Genomic DNA, 5,525 nt, shown 5'->3' on the forward strand with positions numbered 1-5,525 from the left:
ATTAAAGTTCACCCAAATATTTAACAAAGTTTACAAACTTTAGATTTGATTTTCTCCAAAAACTTCTCACAATCGATCAAATCTAATTAAGAGTCTGATCAAAAAATGAATTACAATTAAAATGAAACTAAAAATTTATTCATCTTAACATCCAGAATAAATAAATAATTTGTTTTTTCATTTATTCATACCTCAATTTATATTAAAAAACACACATATTAAGATGTCTTCTTCCTAGTTCAGTTCACTATGTCTGTGTTGAACTTTTTGGTACAATACAACCAAACTAATTTTATTAATCTGAAAAAAAATTGATCACTAAAAATTGAAAATTACATAAAAAAATAAAAATGTGGTTTTATTTACATGCATTAAAATTAAATTGTGGTGGCATTTCATTAATAAATATTACAATACAGGACTGAATGATCAAAATATTTCCACAGTACAATGTGACTACATAATGAAATACACATTGTGTAGGATAGGTATGTGGATGTTATCCTATACAAATCTCTTAATATGTGAGGGAAACCTGAATAACTTCAACTGCTTTGAAGAAATCCATGATTATGTTACTAGACAACCTCACAATATAATTGTATCTTCTTTTAGATTAAGAGAAACCTTAGTAAGTCGTATTTCAATAAATTACCTTAAATGTTTAGAAGCTTATATCTAAAACCAGTTGCAGCCAAGTTGTCTAGCTGGCTTATAAGTATTTTACTCCCTTGATGAATTTTTTTCTACAAATATTAACTTTGTTGATACCATTCATCACCTAAGCAGTTGTTAAATGTTTTATAGTTGAATTATTTTTTATTATTTATAGTGATGTGTTTTTTAAGGAAACAGGATTTTTCCGGACATTTGCCATCGTTCAGTGAAACAAGAAATCAGTAACACTACGTTTCGAGATCTGCAATCTGATCTCTTCTTCAGGTAAAGAACTAATCTAATACATAATTACAAACTAGGTTAAAATAAACAAATCTTACCAAAGCGTTGTGGCACGCCTAAGTCGTAGGTGGTTAGTAGGCGAGTGAAGACGTATTGTGACCTGTATTCCGTATTTTAGTTTTAATGATTAGTGTTTTGTATAGTTTTTTATTAAGTGCATGTTTATAGAGTTAGTGAAGTTGACAAACAACATGTAGGTTGTGATTCCTGACTCAGGCATGCCACAACGCTTTGGTATGATTTGTTTATTTTAACCTAGTTTGTAATTATGTATTAGGTTAGTTCTTTACCTGAAGAAGAGATCAGATTGCAGATCTCGAAACGTAGTGTTACTGATTTCTTGTTTCACTGAACGATGGCAAATGTCCGGAAAAATCCTGTTTCCTTCACAATCCTTCCATCGTCAAAAATAACCTTCAAACAAAGGATGTGTTTTTATTTATTTATTCTATTGTGTTCTTAATTTATTCTGTTATATTGTTATTCATATTGTTAAATTTTAAAACTCTTACTGGTTTATGAAAATAAAATTATTGTGTAGCAATAATAATTAAACCCATATTAAATTTTTAAAATGACAAGTGTAGGTATTATCTGTAAATGAATTGCTAAATGGTGCATGATCTTATGAAATATTAGTTTTATTGATGTTGTCTATTTAATGTACATTGATAAAAGGCAATAAAGACATTCTATACCATAACCACTTTATACATGCTAATATGAAATCTGACAAAATGTACAAAGTGTTACATTTGTGTTAACATGTATTCCGACGTTTTTCTTGGTTTTTATCAGTTTAGGAATTTATGGAAGCTCTCTAATCTATAATTAATGAACCAACAATTATGCACAAGACAGTGTTGGCCATAAATTTAGGGTAGATACTTCAAATACTGTCATGAAGCATGCAAGATCAAAGGTTCACAAAGATAGCATTGTCTGATGAGGTTGTATAGTGACTCCATATACTGCCTTAAAGTGTATAAGACACAGTGTTATTTGTTAATGCTGGAAGTTTGCTATCAAAGGCAGTATAGTGTACTTAACATACTGACATGAAGCAGGCAAGATTAAAGGTTTGCAAAGATAGCATTGTCTGATGAGGTTGTATAGTGACTGAATATACTGCCTTAAAGTGTATAAGACACGGCATGAAGCAGGCAAGATCAAAGGTTTGCAAAGATAGCATTGTCTGATGAGGTTGTATAGTGACTCCATACTGCCTTAAAGTGTATAAGACACGGCATGAAGCAGGCAAGATCAAAGGTTTGCAAAGATAGCATTGTCTGATGAGGTTGTATAGTGACTCCATACTGCCTTAAAGTGTATAACACACAGTATGAAGCAGGCAAGATCAAAGGTTTGCAAAGATAGCATTGTCTGATGAGGTTGTATAGTGACTCCATACTGCCTCGAGACAAGACTTTGATTGACAACATATTGTCATGTTTTGTTTATTATTTATGTATAATATAATATTTTATTGCAACAGTTGATAGGTGCTATGTGTACACTTACAGCAGGGTGGCATGCACTGGGAACTACTTATTTACCATTCCTGTTCTATTTCTTTTTCATTTTTCCTATTTGTAAAAGTAATTTATTGTTGAATATTGTTTATTTAATTCAGCCTTTAACCCCTTAAGTGCCAGTTTTCAGAGGTGTTAAAGGCTACTGCCGGGTTTATTTGCAGAACGCAGTTGAACGCAAAAGTGGGATCACCCATGTTAACATGAGCATGACAGTCAAGGAGATAAAATAGCTTTTTAGAAATAATTTGATAAACTACTCATAGTTTCTTATATATTAAAAAATCCAGTAACTTGTAAAATAATATTTTGTGCATAATTCAATAATATTGGACTGTTGTTGATGAAAGTTGATCTAAGTTGGTGATAAAATTGTGTCCAGAACAACACTGTGTTTCTCTATCCTGACACGTGTTGGGTGGCCCACATGGTATCATGGAAAGAAATGAGTCGTAAATAAATAAACTCATATGACTGTGAGCTTTTTCCATTAAAATTCTGAATAATGAAAACCCCAAGTACGTCACTCAAAATATCTGAAACGAGTTACATAGTTTTAAATTTTATCATTTAAAAAATCACAAATTTCTGGAAGAAAAATGAAAAGAGAAAATGGTTAAAGGTATGTTATGGTTAACGTGTTTCTTATAAGGGCAAAAGTCACGTCTCATTCCAGCAAAGCTAGCATTTATTTGTCTCATTAAAGCTTGCTTTTTAATAGATTTCTCATTAAACTTAACTGGAAAAATGAACAATAAATCAAAGAAACACAGTTCAATAATTGTGAGTTGTTACATAACAAAACAATATTTCGCCTGATTTTATAAAAGAATTAAATAAATATATGTTTGGAGCTTGCGGACAGCATATATTACTGCTTATTTTTCATAAACAATGAATTAACATCATTTATAGCGATTTGTCAGTTTCATTAATGCAAACTAATTGCTTACTGGCCTGCTTGTTAAATGTATATAAGTGTAGATAGTTTAAAAACGCTCAGCAGTTTTATAAAGTTATCAAGGTCAATAACTAAGCAGATTTGGTCAACAAAAACTCATAAATTACAATCAACTATGGTTTAACACTTTAAAATTTCATTAATATTACATTAATTTCAAATCGTTAATCTGAATTGATTAATGAATCATTCACACTTTCCTTCAGTTTACTAACGTACTAATACAATGATATAAAGGTAAAAATAACCATATTAGTGTATTAGTAATCCTGTAATAGCGCAATCATTTCTTCCAATAAGTACAGCAGAATCTAATGATTGAGAAGTACTAGTATATAACCATCATGTCACAGAAAATGATTAATTATCTATGTCCTTGACTTATTTAGAAATTTTCCGTGCATGCTCATATGCCTATCTTCCAACACAACATTGAAACATTAAGTGAAGTACAAAGAAACAGTAATGTTAGGAGAATCTCAAAACTTATGGTGAAAAGACAAATAACATAAACTTCTGTATACGTGGGTTAAATACTTATGAAATCCCAACAGTAATGGTGGATAACATTGTTGTGGTGGAAACTGATTCTAATAAATTTCTAGGAATACACCTAGATAAAGTATAACGTGGAAAGTTCACATTGAAAGTGTATGTGCTAAATTGGCATCTGAAATTAATTGTTGTCCTTTGAGTTTTATCAAAGATTTGTACCTCTGATGTTTTAATGATGGCTTACTATGGATTAATATTTCCATACCTGTTGTATAGAATTTCTCTCTGGGACAGTTGTGCCATATCAAACTTGGAAAGAGTTTTCAGACTGCAAAAAAAAGCTGTTTGAACCATCGCAGAGTAGTGTAGAAAAGTCTGCAGGGAGCTGTACTTGCTAATTTTACCCAGCTTGTGTATTTTAAAGATTTAATTTTACTGTCTATTTAAGTGTATATTAACACAGGGCAGTGATATACACAGATACAAGACAAGAGCTTGGGAGCGCTTTCGAGCTTGACACATAGAAAAGTAGGATTCGAACGACTCCCTTCTCAGGCTGGGATCGAACTCATTAACAGTCTCCCTGAAACACTAAATTTAGAAACCAATAAAAAAATTAAAACACAACCTGGTGTCCTGTGCTCTTTACTCAGTTGGCGAGTTCATGGAGCACATTTGGGATTGATATTCTCAGCAGTATTGCAATCCTGGGGGTTGATCCCATGAATTTTGTATGTTTGCATGTGCATGAATGTGTGAAACTGTATAGAAAGTCGAGAGAATGGATTACGTTTGTAAGAGAGTACTGTGAAAAATTGATATTATTTTTAACTATTGTAATACATATTATCAACGCAAGAAACTTGAGTATATTCTAGTCTAATGTTGCAGCAAACACTTTTGTGGAGTTTTAATAGACCTTGGAGTCCTCAATTTGGATATTTTACTTTTATATATGTATTACTTCTTTGACTATTTTTAAAAACCATGATGATATTGATTTTAGCTTTTAAAGGAAGATGGACTACCTCTTACAGTATTTATTTGGTAATGTGCGAGTGTTATAATAATAGCCATAAAAACCTCTGTCTTGAATATCGTTGGTTATATGTTTCCGTAATTCATTCATAAATTGCAAACAGCTCATTTATTAGACTAAGAATTATTTTTCTGAGCTGCATGTTGTTACAAAATTTAAACAATGGATTCTTATGAAGAGAGTTTTCAATTCAAGTATTGAAAGCTTTCTGAATAATAAAAAAAATATAATGTTAAAAAAATCCAAATCCAGATTTTTGACTGAGATGAATAACTAGGATTAGTCAACAGAATCGACTAGTGATGCACAATCCTGCCAATGTTGTACCCATCTCTTACCATTAAACTGATAACCAAATAAAAAGAAAAATCATAAAAGCCAAAATACTACTGATTCATGATCCATCACAGATTAACATAAATGGTCATAGGCATAGGGTGGCTTAGATCCTGGCAAACAGAATTTATTATAAATTCATACAATCTATTTTGGGTAGTACAGGAAAAACCATGTCACTTAAATCTGGGCAACCCATTAG

This window comes from Homalodisca vitripennis, chromosome 4 (genome assembly GCF_021130785.1).
Source record: "Homalodisca vitripennis isolate AUS2020 chromosome 4, UT_GWSS_2.1, whole genome shotgun sequence".
Classification (NCBI taxonomy): domain Eukaryota; kingdom Metazoa; phylum Arthropoda; class Insecta; order Hemiptera; family Cicadellidae; genus Homalodisca; species Homalodisca vitripennis.